At 36.2% G+C, this 15,813-nt stretch overlaps 1 protein-coding gene across 1 annotated transcript in view; it reads left to right on the top strand.

The window, feature by feature from the left end:
* The first annotated feature begins 2,190 nt into the window (after positions 1-2,190).
* The window catches only part of cntn2 (contactin 2), a 37,803-nt gene continuing 24,180 nt past the window's right edge, over positions 2,191-15,813 (top strand). The window contains exon 1 of the mRNA XM_065241329.2: positions 2,191-2,486. The gene's annotated coding sequence lies outside the window, so the exon portion shown is untranslated. The remainder of the gene's footprint in view (positions 2,487-15,813) is intronic.

Genomic DNA, 15,813 nt, shown 5'->3' with positions numbered 1-15,813 from the left:
TCCTAAAGAAGGTTTGGAGCCAGCCGATACAGTAAGGCTTTAGTGACAGCAACCAGACAGTAACATAATCAGCATAAAACTCAGTTCATACTGTTAAAGTGCTTTTTGTTATTATCTCTTTGGAATGCTATAGTGGTGATATCGAGAGTAATGTGTCACGGCTGGTAATGCTTGAGGGATCAATAAATAAATAAGAATAACACATAAAATGTACAGTAATAAGTAATTGTTTGTTTTTTGTTTGACTGCCAGTAAATCAGTGGTCGATATGATAGTGGTCTTTATCCTGCCGTGTACAGTAAGCAGGGATGCAGCATCATACAAAACCAAAAAATTCAGTGCAAGTCAATGCAGTTGTTAAAGTAATTGTGTTCAATGATTATTTGGCGGCTTACCACAATACAGTTGATGGACTGTTGCATTTAAATGGTCATTTGATCTCAAGTGTTGTTGTTTTCAAGACATCTGTATATGCGTGTAGTAACTTTATACGTTTTATTTTGGCAGGCCTACAAAGATCCATGTTTTATCCACTCTACATGCAAATATACCCGGAGTGACATGTTTCCCTCCGACATCAATAACTATTCATTACATGACCAGAACAAAGAAAATCAGGATACGTATCACATCACCCAGTGCCAGAATCACAGACACACCGCCACAGTCCGTGACAGCATTGATGAGATTTGTTGAGGCTCCAGCAGTCAAAATGAAAATTAATACGACATCAGGGACCAGCGCACGCAGTCAATCAGAGGCTGAGTTTTTAGCACTGGCCTGCGGAGGTCAGGCTTAGATGGGCAGTGAGGGTCTCAGGGGACCAGGGCATTGAAAAATGATCGCATCCTCCTGTCTGTGTACGATCGAGGAATCTGGACCTTCCTGGAATCCTGTAAAATAAATTCATTTAAAGCCACAGTGCTCAGCATCATTTGCTTCGCCCTGACAGCTATTTTATCTTTCCTTTCATGACTTCATACTAAGACACAACATCATCAATTAACAAATGTGCTTTTCTTCATTTGTGTCAAGCATCTCCCATTGAATTTAGTTTTTTCTCTCTTACGCTTTCATAGGGACTGCAATTTCAAGATTAGTTTATTACTGTTTTAGGCCTTTACTTCACAGCATGTCTATATTGTGCTCTGGCATCCAGTTTTTCAAAACCAATTAAAATAGGAAGAAATTGAAATTGAATGTTATATATTCTTTTGCTCTCTTCGCTCTGTACTAACAAAAACACATCTTCTGGCATTTGGCATTTAATCAAAGTTTATAATGTGCTTGGACAATGGCTGACTATGACAAAGTCCCTTAAATAAAACTTACATTTTTCCTCTCTTTTCTACAAAAACACAGACATTCAATATTCTGTCCTGTCATGTGTCTTTCCTTATGATGTATTAAAAAAAAACAGATTGTCAACAAACCCCCAGTTAATACTGGTTATTTAATTGCTCAGCCTTTTCAATTTTTATAGCTCAATGTGCTTAATTGACTCCATTAAACACAATTGAGTTCTCTACTGTCATTAATTAAAGTATCAACTTTGATTTAGAGGAGAAATAAAAAGAAACACAAATGAGATCATAGTTGGAAAACATTGAATCCATACGGATGACAACATAAATTGATTTTCATGTGGAATCGCAGACTTTTGGCAAGGGATTTAAATATATTGGTCAATGTGAGCACAGGTTTTGACGTTGATCTCTTCTAAAACTCAATTGGAGACGCAAGGCTCTTTTTGAAAAGAAAATGTGAAAACAGCTAGGTTTCCATCTGTAATCATTAGATCTACCTTCTGTCCAGGAGAAACATTTCAGATGAAGAGATCTCACATCTTTAGATAGAAAAGAAGATTTTTTTCCAAAAATTTTGTATTTTACAGGGACTATATGAATGCAGCATCTATAACCCTATATATAATTTAGACAGTATTTCCAAATTATTGTTGTGACCCACACAATGTGGTTTCCATGAGCTATGAGCATATTGTGCCATGGGGTTTCATTAGAGGTGTGAAGGGGTGTGTGAAGGGGGAGTATGTTTGGGGGAGGGGCGCACATTTTACCTCCTTTGAGGAAACCTACCTTCTTTGTGGAAATACAAAAAAGGAGACATATAAGGGTTGAGTTGCATTAATCTGTTCCTCCATTTGAATCAAGCGTACAGACAGTGGGTGGGAGGAGAGAGGAAGGTGGATTGGCGCATGGTAAGAGAGGAAGTGAGAGGGAGGGGGATGATTTTAGGCTGTTATGAAAGGAAGATAGAGACAGACGGGAAAGAGAGGTCGTGTCGCACAGACGACACATCTTTTTTGCGACAGGGGTTGCGGTTGATATAGAATAGCATTAATATCTGGTAACAGATTCAAGAATTGCAGTTGCTGTTATTGACGCAGGGCGTTAAAGGCGCAGCATCCTTCAGCATCAGCACCAGGAAGCATCGCGAGCATTTTATTCATAGCTGCTCTTACAAAGGTAAGAAGCGTTTTAAGTCCGTCCCGTTCAGTCTTATTAACAGCTGTGTTTTGATCTGTTGTGAAGCTTTTATGTTGTATCGGACGACACGCGTTGTGTTTATAGACTGCTGTGCTGTGAGTATCCCAAGCGTCCCATATCATATATAAAGGGATTGCGCAATAGATGTCAACAGTGATTTTACTTGTGTAAAATGTCAGTAGTCTGCGTAAATACTGATGTAAGGATACCTGTATTAAATAAATAAACCTGTTTCTTTACGAGTAATGTGGCAGGGTTTGTTTACTTGCTGTTACCTGTTTAAATCGTAAACTGTTAACCAAGTGCATCTGTTCACAACCATGTTTTCTGCCATATTACTATTTAAAGACCGCATTTGACTTTGTGTAAGCTAAACAGGTGTAAAACAAACCGTGTGCAGTAGCAAAAGTACCAAAAAGTACCATGGTATTACTGTGTTTAGACATACTGTGGTAATCCCATTATTATCCATGTGAATAATATATGTTCAGAATTATGTTATATATTGTATCAGAGTGCCATGATATTGCATTGATATTAATGCACCATATTAAACTGTATCACAGTACTTTTTAATTCAGAATAAAAACTTGAACATGAAAAAATAGTTTATTAGACCAAAAAAGTTGTTTAAAGAGAAGTATACAATATATTACAACTGTATAGAATATATGTTATACATTTGATTAAAGTGCTAAAACGTGTTTAGTAAATATTACATTCAAACTAACGCATTTAAGGGAATTACAATTAAGACTTCTTTAGAAATGTTGTAAAGAATGCAAGCCCTGACGCTTGTGTCTGAACAAATATTCCGATGATGCACAAAAGCTTCCCAAGGTCATTATCCTAAATACTTATGCCAAATACTGCTTTACTCTGTGAATCAGTCCTCTGGAACCCAAGACTTGCTTCATTTCTGATCTTATCGGATCAATCTGTAGGATTTAAGAAAAGCCTCTTTGTTACTGACTACTGAGTAATTCAATTTCAGATATTTAGATATATTTAAAAACATTATCTCTATTTGAAAGGTGATTTTATCAGTCCATTTTTGCATTGCTTTAGTCCTTGAGTTCATTCTTCTTTCTGAGCTCTTATGCGCTACAGGCTACACCCTCCCTGTAAGCAAATACTGTCTGAAGCACCAAAAATATCTGGTACATGAACTCCTATAAGAAAGAATAATCTTTTTAACATCTCAGTCATTTCTAATAGACAGCAACAAGATGAAACGGTGAGCAAATTAAGACTTTGACTCTGAGACTTTAAAAAGATATTTTAAATTTGATCTGGTCAAGTCTTGCACTATGCTTTGAAAAAATTTTTTAAATACTGCAATTTAAAAAATTATATTTATCAAAAAATTCATTTGTGTCTAGTTATATTTATTCCTATGAATGCTAAACACCCAAGACAACACAGAAAGCAATTTTGCATTTAAAAGATGTCTAATAGCCCTCCAAACATAGCCCTGATGTCTAGGCTAAAACAAGGCAAAATTTGGGCTGTTAGTAAAAATTTACCCTCCTATTATGTTTGGGGTCAAATTGACCACCTAGCTACTTTGACCTAGCTAATTGTATTTTTAAACCTTTAAACCTACATTTTGACTTTTCCTTGATACTTTTTGACTTGAAGTTACTTTTAGCCACTTTGGATAAAGTATTAAAATGTACATTGTGTTCCTGGAAAACTGATCTAATGAGTGTTTTTTTACTATTAATATGTGAAAAACTGGTAAAACTGTTCTCAAATAAAATTAATGTTATATATTATTTTCATTACTACTTAAATTTTTTTACTAAATATACATTAAATGTATGTGATACTGTACAAAAGATACGTTTTCAGAAATTAATCTTTTAAATAAAAAATATGTATATAAAAATTAAAAAGTTATGTTTTATTCCTACAATTTTATTTTTAAATTTAAAGTTATTTAGCATAAATTCAACTATTTAGGGTCAATTTGACATTAAAAGTGTTGCTAAAATTTGAACATAACAGGAGGGTAAATAGTGAAATAAAAATGAAATAAATAAATAAAACCAAACACCTTCTAATTTCTGTAAAGTTATTTGGGCAAAAATGACATGCAACCAAAAGTATGTATGACTTTATTGGGTCCATAGTTAACATAGACGGTGAAATGACAGCTATTGCTTGTTGGGAAAGTTGACACATAAATTCAACAAATCTCCATTACCTTTACATGCACAACCACTAAACAATCAAATTTCTTTTGGGCTGCTTTCACATTGTAAACAATTCTTAATCTTCCAATTGCATTTTGAAAACTGGCCAAGTCATTTAGGCAATAAAAGTAGTAAACAAATGGTAAATGACTCTGGTTTATTTGGTAGTGGAGAACCTGTCGTGAGTGTTTTAGAGGCAGTGGACAGCAATGGCCAGAGGTTAAACCTGACGGCAGACAGAGGCAGCAGCCGCAAATTAAAGGTTAGTGAAGCACTGTGGATAAGCACACAATAGACTGCTTATGCTTACCTGTCTTGTGGCTACCAGTAGCACCATCATTGTGCTCAGGTGTTTGAACTAAACACGTTTCAGAAATCGTCCCGCAAACAAGCACCGTTTGGGCACCGCGACGCTGATTCAACCAAGTTCTGAATCTGCCAGGCTACAGTATGACCTAGAATTATTTATAAAATAATTCATGTAAATATAGCTTCAGAATTTAATGGAATGAGGGTGTTTGATATATCCACACAGCCTCATAAAGCAGTTGAGTGAATGACCAAACTTAGCCAGCACAGTAACATGGATTAAACAGATTGAGGAGACCCCAAAATCATTCACTCACCATTTAAAACTTTATGAGTCACGCTCTGCCTATTTGTGGTGTGCATTGTATCTTTTGCAAATGCATGCTATTTACTGTGAAGAAATTGCAGTAAATGAGGCAGATTGATTCTCTAAATCTCTGCCTCAAAACAGTCTGGTTTACGTGCTGCTTTTTTACTGCAATGTCAAGTTTAGGACCTGAGATATAGCTCCGATCAATAAGCTTGTTTTTGCAACTTTGCAAAGGGCAAACTTGTAGGTGGTCTGTATTATTAAATTGTTTATATTGTGAAGTGAGCATATATCATTGTTCAAATGACTCACTGCTCAAAATGTTTCACCAAATAACCTTAAAAAGGATTTTATGTGGAAACATTCAAATGAATTGATTCCAATAAAGTAAAATATATTATTAACATAATCTATATTTGGTAAAACAATGATCAGTGTTAAGTCATATAGATAGTACAACCCAAATCACATGTCATTGATTGAGATAATGCTACTGTACTTTATTAGCCCAGTGTGCTCAGACATACACTCTTAAAGGGGACATATCATGAAAATCTGACTTTTTTCATGTTTAAGTGCTATAAGTGCTATAAACCTCGGATAAAAATTATTTTAATGTAAACAAGGTGCATGCTTTAAAAACCATTAGACAACATAACTTTATATTATTCTTCCCAATTTCAATTTTAGTATAAGTGCTAGGAAACAGACACAAGAGGGGCTGCATTAACCCTCTCATGGATCATTGATGAAGTGAGAATAAGACGCATCTACAGTGATGTGAGAATCTGTGTTAATGTGAGATGAAATGAAATTAGTGTGGGAGCTGGAGGTACATTCCTGTCCAGCTTTTGAAATACGATCCTTTACAAAACCATGAACTCATGAGATTAGTATGAGATGCTTACTGCATCTCGTCCTGAACTGAAGTGTGTTATATATTTGAGTGGTATGCTCATTCTCAGGAGCGTGCCCTTACTTAACCTTGATCTGCACATATTCAGAGTCCAGCCTTTCAATGGGAGAGCCAATAAAATATCTGATCAAATAGAAAGGGATAGTTCACAAGGTCTTTATCAGAGGGTGATAAGGTCAAGCATCTTCACATCTGATGAGTTATGGGGTAATAGTTAAGATCTGGGCTTCAGAAAGAATGACCGGGCCTGTGTGTGAAGGAGGAGGTATTAAATGAAAAGGAAAGTTTCTTGTTTCTCTTATCGCTGCTGTGAAATACTCCAGTACAGATGAGCTTCTGTTTTGTATCCTGCAATGAGCACTTATGGAATATAGAGCAGTCATTGTTCTGCTCCATTGAGTGCTGCAGATGTTGTATCTGTCAGTGAGAACATGCCATGCAACAATTGAAGTCACTGGGCATCATAATTGCTGCCTCCCTCGGCACGGCCATCCACAACTCTGTCATGTGTTTCAATGGGTCTTATCACAGTAAATAGGGAATAGAGAGGGTCCTCTGTGCAATTTCTCGTGGATCAAGCCTCTGGTTATGTGTCATTCTATCTTTGATATTTTTTATGGTTGTTAAAAAATAAATTGTAATCAATACGGTAGACATATGCATTTGCGGTTTGAAACAAGGTTTACAGCTGAAGTGGGTTCACTATTCTCCACAGGACCTAATTGAAACCACAGACCATAATATCCTTCTCTAAACATTTTCTAAAAATATGCAAGGTGAATCCAGAATTAAATCTATCAGTTTTGAAACCTCATTCTTTACTAGACTGTTGAAAAAATATTCTCCCTTGAGATACAGAGCGGAGGAAAAGACTATAATCAGCCTTTCACCAAATTTTAAAGTCCTTTCCACTCAAAAGGATAAGCATATCATTGTCCTCCAAGAAGTGAGCCAAGCTATTACAGGACTTTTCATCTTGGCAGGCTGTCAACACTTGCAGACTATCATGTTGATATTTCAGTTACAGCAGGGATAGAGGGTCTAGATCAGGCAGTTTATCTTTCTCTGGTCTGTCTCGTGAGTATGAGACATGGCGGTGACCTTAAAGACCCAGACTGGCACCACGTTACGTACCATCTGCAGGGGATGTGGAGGAAATGAGGTGACATTAAAAGGGGATGTAAATCAGGACAATTAAAACAGGTGGTGCACAATCTGCTGCTGTCCTATCTGTGCATTATGCATACAGTGTATATGTCTTGTCTAAGTCTTGAATATTCTGTGACCGCAAAAATATATTTGGACACTTCAGGACAGTAATACTCAAAATATTTTCAGGAATTTTACCAACAGGTGGCTGGATAATTTTACAGCATTTATGAACTTTCAGGTTCAAACACATGCTACTCTTTATGTTTACATGCACACAATTTTGTCAATCCAACTGAATTTAAAACATTCAAAAGTAACCCAAAAATTACTATTCACAGCCCAAATGTCAATAATGAACAAAATAGTTTTTAATAAAAAAAAAGAACACTTGTAGAATCAGTTAACAGTAGCCCAAATCTAAACTCGAAAAAAGCAGAGGACTTGGCAATGCTACGCTGCATCTCTCGTCAAGTTCACGCTTTATCTCTGGATAAATGTAAAAAGTCAAAGTTGAGTTGGAGAAAGTTGCTCTTAAGAAGTTCTCAGATATAGGCAATGAAAACATAATTTTCAAAAATCACGACACTATTTTATTGCTTTATGAAGCCAATGTTATGAAAGTATACATGAACGCTGCAGAATACACTGCGCGTAAACCCATTTATGTAATACGTAAATAGGTGGTAAATATAAGATGGAACTTGAGCACAATTGTTCTGCAGATGTGCACAATGTATTTTTGCATCCAATTGAGAAAATACTACGATTCATGCATTTACATTCATACTTTTCTCCTGATGATTGGATCACAGATTGGGCACATCGCCCATTTCAATATGATCGAAATTTGCATCTGATTGACCTCAATTGTATTGATAAAGGTGTTTACATACAAGCATTTTAATCCAATTGAGCAATATACGATTACAAACGGATTATTTGGTTGCATGTAAATGTATTGTGCCACTATCTAATTTCTATCAAAAGTTATACCCAATTAAAGTGGCCATGGCATTAAAATCTGATTTTTTTTTTCATGTTTAAGTGCTATAATTGGGTTCCCAGTGCTTTCATCAACCTATAAAATGTGAAAAAGATCAACCCAGTAACTTAGTTTTGGTTAACCATTCTCTGCAAGCACGTGAAAAATTAGATACCGGTAATTGAAATTTGGCTCTCCTTATGATGTCATAAGGAGATCTTATTATAATAATACTGCCCCTTAATCTGCACTATCCAACCACAGCACTGCCATTTAGTGCAGAGAGAAAGAGAGAAAGAAAAATAATTCACAGCACAATTGAGTTTCAATTTTAACAAACCACCATCATTGTGATCAGTGTTTGAATTTCATCAGCTTATTTGCATTTTTAAGGACACACCCAAAACACCACATTTTTGCTCACACCTACAAAAAGTGTCAATTTTAACCTGTTATAATAAATGATCTGTATGGTGTTTTGAGCTAAAACTTCACATGTGTACTCTGGGGACACCAAATATTTATTTGACATCTTAAAAAAGTCTTGTGACATGGCCCCTTTAAATAAAAGTGGCTCCACCCACTTCAAACGTTTGGATGTGGTGTTGTTCGTCTTTTGGTTATCGTGGTATCGCTCCCTATTAGCCGATTATATTATATACATATTTCGCTACTTTGAACAACCAGAACATTTTATTTAAAAAATCTAATATTTATATTTTTATTTATCTTTTTAATACTAATTTAAAAACCTAATGAATTTATTATTCATATACTTGTTTCTGAAGCCACTTTATTTCGCAACATGAACCAACATTCTTGCAGCATTGCAAATATATAAACCAGAAAAATTTAACTTTAATAAAACTTTTACAATGTTTGCAATTTAAGAATATTTGCAATCAGGGGCGCCGCTAGCAATTTTGGGCCCTATGAAAAAATAGGGGGTCAGGCCCCCCATACCCATTTCGTACCAAACATACAATCCAACCTACTGTAGCTATTCAAAATCTTTGTCTGTAATTTAATAATACAGAACTATTTATTTTGCTATTGTTTTGACCACAGTTATCAGTATTTATAGATACCTAAAATGTCTGCAGCTAAGATAATTTATTGTGCAATGCAAATTTAATTGAAAAATACAGTACATTAAATCAAATATTCAGAGAAAATGCAACATTCTTAAAGATTAAAGATAAATGTGACCATGCCTGTGAAAACCCAGCTGAAGTATTTCTTTGTGATTTACTGTTTTCCACATAAAATCATTCTATATAATGTAAAGAACATTTTGTGAAAATATAAACTTGATATCTTTAATATTGACTGAGTAATGTCATGTCAGCGATTGAAATCATAGTGAAATTAATGCTTGAAATTAAATGCTTTTTATCTCACAATAAGATTTGAGGCTTTAGTCTGATTTTCAGAGACAGTCTTAGTGACATACTGTATACTTGAGCTGTTACACACACGACATTGTAACATTTAAAAATGGCGAACAACAACAATGCATCTTTTCTATGTAGATTCTGCCTGAAATAAGACTGGGTCAACAATGCTTGACCAAAGCGGCGTGGTGAGCTTGAACCTGCTTACATCACGAGGCATTTTTTGGACCCAACATTCAATAGGAAAATTCAACTGCAGTAGCCACCGTTCAACCTGAAGAGGGCAGCACTCAGACGTTTTTACACCATATTTGTAGTATTGAAACACTTTATATCCAAATGTCAAAAAAAACTTACTAAAATCAATGAACAGCACTAATAAAACCCCATTCTTACAGATCATTAACTAAAAAAAAGTTGGTTTAGGGTTTAGTTACTCTTTAAGAAAACAGCTATACTGTTATTAAATGATTCTTCAGACTGTTTTTTAATCAACGGGACTCTAAAATGAAATGAATGACAACTATAGCAGATTACGATATAGATTTCCATTGATTTCTTAACCCTGTTGCAAGTTGAGAAGCTTTAATATACATAATTTGACTAGTTTAGCCTTAGTTGCATTTCAGTTTTATCACAACCAACTCGATTTACGACTGCATAAAAATCCTTCCTTGGCATATTGCGTTACAAAACAAAACAGTGTGTAACCGATCGCATTTCTAGTTTATGTTAATTAGCTTATACGGGCTACATTAATTTAAACAGCTTATAAGGGCTGACTTCGCGTTAGAATCATAACATAAAACAGGGAACGTAAATCACCTTGTGTTTTTTAAACTGAGGTGAACAGAGCGAAGACTTTACAGTGGAAAGAAAACTGCATTGTATTGATCCAGCGTCACATTGCGTAAACTGCATTTATAGTAAGGAAGTGCACATATGCAGATATCATAGGAAATAGCAGTAAATACACACACCTTGTTCTCTTCTGAAGTTCATGCGCACTGTGAGACCGTGGATTGAAGACGGCGCTAAAACGCAGAGTAAAGACGGGGCGGAGCTAAGAGGGCTCAGCTTAAGGGGGTTGCGTGTGCGGCACAGTCCTTGGCTGGGGCCCTCAAAAGTTCATGGGCCCTTAGAATCGTCCTAACTTTCCCCCCCCTTACGGCGCCCCTGTTTGCAATAAGCACATCAGAGGAAGTTTCATTTTAGCACTGGTCTATGGATGAAATCTGAGTCATTCCATCTTAAACAGAGATCTTGTTTCAAACATCCATGAAAGTCAGGGAAAAACAGCATTTTGAGCTGACTGCTTCCTTCACCACTGCTGTCTAAGGCCATGTGTTGATATCCAGCCTCAGCATTTTCCCCTGCATCTATGCTTCAGTGCCTGTGCTTGTCCTTTGTGGTGGCACCAATTACAGTGAATGGGACAGAAAGGTAATCCTGAGGTACATTATGTGACAGCTCAATATATATCATATGCCATGTGCAACCAATCAATGCTCTATACAAGCAATGGTTCTTCTATATATTTTCTTTATGCACATGCAAAGATTATTATGATTGTAATAAAATACTATTGTGACAGTTAAATAGTTCACATAATAATTAGCATCAGGCTTCCATTCAAGATAAAGCTTTTGCATAGCTTTCTAAGCCTCATTTTATTTCATTTTAGTGCACAACGGCACAGTCTTAAGAGGTGATGTGTCATCAAAGTCAGTGATCTCTTGTGTGGTGCATTTGTGGACACCTGAGTGTTGAGTTACTTACATTGGGAAAATCTATAAATAGTAACAAATTGAATGCCATTATTTGAACACATAATTAACCTTTTTGTTCTTATTCAATTATATAGATCTTCCCAGACAAACATTTTTAATGGGAGCTTTTCTGTTTCAGAATCCCAATGCCCCTGTGTCCAAAGTGAGATCCCTGAACAAGTGATTTATTTACTAAGTCTGGAGTGGATAAGCTTGACTGGCCTGCACAAAGCCCAGAACTGAATTTCACTAAACACCTTTGGGATGAACAGGAACAGTGATCATATACCCAACATCAGTGCTTATGCTCATGGGTCTGAAATTTGAGGACCTTCAGAATATGATCAGATAAACATACCACTGCATCTGTGTTTCATTTAACAACTTAGTTGTATAGCTGTGTGTATAATAGCTGTATATGGCCGAATAAATCTATACACCACAGTAAGCTTGGATGAGCTCTCTCAGTAGTATCTGTTAGTTACACATTGCTGTTTAAACTTTAATTATTCTCACTACTATGCTTTATTTTGTGGTTCATGGATTTAGGACTTAATGGTAAAGTCATTATAATGATTAGGTTTAATGTACCCAAGATGTTTAATAAGTGCACGTTTTGTGTCACTGTTTAAACACTCTCATGCAGTGACTCATTGCTCTGAGCAAACGCGCTGAATGACAAACAGCCACTAACAGTAATAAACTGCTTTGAATACTCATTACAGGGGACCCTTGGTGTTAAACCGCATGTGTTTACATAACCAGAAGACCTATAGATTTAGATTTTCTATGGGATGGTCTATAAGACACTGTTTAATCTTTTTTCTTGCTAGACAATTGGAAAGGGAGACACCTGCGAATGCAATGCACGAAGTCAGCTAAAAACCAATGCAGTTTTTTTAATCTATTTTTTTTGCAAAGAAATATAAATGCGCTTTACCAGCATAGATTGTTGTTATAATTCCTCCCACTATGCAGTTTTAATCCCAGCTATCAAGTGCTAACTTTATCTGCAAACTGGAATTGCAAACACTGAATATTTATTCAGTGACAAGGCCATGACTTAGAGACACTAAGTCATACATTTTATATCAGGATTGGATTGGTTCAGTGAATACCAATTTGATGTGCTTTTCGATTTTTCTGCCCCTCAAGATATTTCTGCAGTATCAGCATTTATGTTAATCAAAAAAAAAATGTTATTTGGTTGTAGGCCAAGTTTGATGGGTTTACTTTCAATTCACCTGTTTAAACTTCAAAGATAAAAGTTGAGGTAAAACCAGGGGCTTGACTTTTTGGCTTACTGGCCAGTGGTTTACAAGTCACAAGCCAAGACTGATCTCTTTCGCTAACAAATAACACTCCACTGTCAGGGAAAAAATGGTCAAAAATGGTCCCAAGCTGTCTCTGGGCAACCCTGTATCACGAAATTGTGTACCTAAGTCACGTAAATTTGTGAGTCTTTTCCACGTAAACAGCATTTCTGTTTACGTGTCATTGTCACATATTTGTTTCTCAACTGTTTTGTCCTATTTTTAAACCATTGATGCTTCGGTTTGGGTTAGATTTGGTGTTTGCGTTAGGATGTCACTTTAAGTATTGGTTTATACCTTTTTTCATGATTTTTTTATATTTTCTGATTTTTAAACCATTGTCGCCTGCCATTAGGGTTCGAGTTGGGTTTGTGTAAGGATGTAATTTTATGTAAATCTAACCCTAGACCGAAGTGACAATGGTAAGAAAATAGGACAAAACAGTTGAGTAACAAATACGTGACAGTGACACGTAAACAGAAATGTGTGACATGTTCACGCAAAAAAACATGTCAGTGTCACGGAAAAGACTCACAAATTTACGTGACTGTAGGTACATAATTTCGTGATACTGGGTTGCAGTGGGGCAGTACATTTTAAAAGGTACCATTTAGATACTTACATATGCATTTAGTACCATTATGTTCCTTTGAGGTACTAATATGCACTCTTTGGTACCGCCCCCTCAGTACAGGTGCTCAAAAGGAAATGCACAAAAAGTTATAGCTAGACTGCTTTAAAATTCTTTTGATGTATTTTTGACTTCTGGCTTAAACAGGCCACCTGCTGGGAAAAAGACATTTTGGGGGGTTTGTCCCATTAGCAGATGTCAGGGTGACAGTAAAAGCTCCATTGCTCCAGGCAGTCCCTGGGACCTACAAATAACATGACTTATTATAGAGAAAAAGAAGTACTGACTGAGACATGAATATGTGATGATAGGAGTGCTGGGGGAGCTGCAATGAAATGTTATTAGCTGTATGCATGTTTCATTTGCCTGTTAGGAGTAGATTTACTGTATATTCCAAAAGTTCCTTGAGCGAAAGTCATTTCCTTGGGCGGCCATCTTGGTAACACCCGTAGGCTTTCTATAAATGAAAGGCATGGAGCTATTATTTATGTGATTGAGGAAGGACTCAATCTCCATTAGTCGAGATTGTTATATTAATAAAATGTTTAAAATTTATAAGTTAGCTGTATTTAAACATGCTATATAAATCTTGAGAATTGCTTAACTTTTTTTATTAAACCAAATTAAATGTAATGTAAAATAAGTTTAAATAAGCTAAAAAGATGTTGCAATGACTTATTAAGCAATTACTTTTATTGCAAATATGGTATCAAAAATGTAGTCCAAACAGTGCAAAAATAAACTTATCTAATATGGCTTCACTTTAATTTTTGTTTTGGTTAGCAGTTGGTGTGTTCAGTGACATGCTGGCTTGTGTTTACCATGGTGCACCACGCAGGCTTCCATGTCGACCCAGTATGACATGGGCACATGCGGCATTGCAAATCTTGGTAGTTCACAGAGCATAATGTGCTAAGCAGTGGGCGGTCAAAAAAGCTGACAATATACAGAAACTGAGAGCGCAGTCAGGTGACAGTCGGCATCTTGTTTAATGTAATTAGGGAATTTCTCTGATGATAGTCAGTTTCTCTCCCTTTGGAGCCTCTCAAATGACTGTTGGGAGGCATCCAAGGGGCCATTTTTGTGAAAACCGCATCACAAACGGCACATCTGTGCTGACTCTTTGTGGTTCTTTGCCTCGCCCACAGTCTCGTTTGACATAACTGGATGCACAGAGCAGCGGCCCATGCAGCGACTGGCATCACTTGAGCCAGGAAACAAATGTACAGTTGCCAATTACAGGGCTTGGGGGCTATGTTGCACAGCAGAGGAAACAATCCTGCAGAGCTAAAGCAGATGTAAGGGCTGGATGGCGAACAGTGCAAACCAGCTGCTGTCTTGTTATTTTAGCCCTAAGATGATTTGACAGTTTGGGTGACGCTGTTGTATACAGTAGGGCTTCGACTTAGAGGCATACATTAAAGGATTAGTCAATTTTTTTAAAAGAAAAATCCAGAAAATTTACTCACCACCATGTCATCCAAAATGTTGATGTCTTTCTTTGTTCAGTTGAGAAGAAATTATGTTTTTTGAGGAAAACATTGCAGGATTTTTCTAATTTTCATGGACTTTAATAGAGCCCAACATTTAATACTTAACTCAACACTTAACGTTTTTTTTAACGGAGTTTCAAAGGACTATAAACAATCCCAAACGAGGCATAAGGGTCTTATCTAGCAAAACGATTGTCATTTTTGCCAATAAAAATAACAAATATACACTTTAAACCACAACTTCTCGTCATGTAGATCCGATCTCGTCATGACGTCAAGAGGTCACAGAGGACGAACGCGAAACTCCGCCCCAGTGTTTACAAGCTTTTTGAAAGAGGAACGTTCCTGCGTTTTTGTATGTCAACTGATACTAATTAATGTCTTTGTGTCAGTTTATTGTTTAAAATGGTCCGCAAATGTGCGTTTTATATATGTAACACGTGACCTCCCTACGTCACTATGCGTTTACGTTAAGTCGCGCTGGACCGGACTTAGACGAAAAGTTGTGGTTTAAAAGAGCATATTTTTATTTTTCTTGTCAAAAATGACAATCGTATTGCTAGATAAGACCCTTATGCCTCGTTTGGGATCGTTTATAGACCTTTGAAACTCCGTTGAAAAAAACTGTTAAGTGTTGAGTTAAGTATTAAATGTTGGGCTCTATTAAAGTCCATAAAAATGAGAAAAATCCTGCAAAGTTTTCCTCAAAAAACATAATTTCTTCTGGACTGAACAAAGAAAGACATCAACATTTTGGATGACATGGTGGTGAGTAAATTATCTGGATTTTTCTTTTAAGAAAATGGAATATTCCTTTAACAGGTGACAGATCAGGGGCA

The sequence above is a fragment of the Paramisgurnus dabryanus genome, chromosome 14 (assembly GCF_030506205.2).
Source record: "Paramisgurnus dabryanus chromosome 14, PD_genome_1.1, whole genome shotgun sequence".
Lineage (NCBI taxonomy): Eukaryota > Metazoa > Chordata > Actinopteri > Cypriniformes > Cobitidae > Paramisgurnus > Paramisgurnus dabryanus.
The sequence above is the reverse complement of the archived record's forward strand: the minus strand, read 5'-3'. Positions and strand labels throughout refer to the sequence as shown.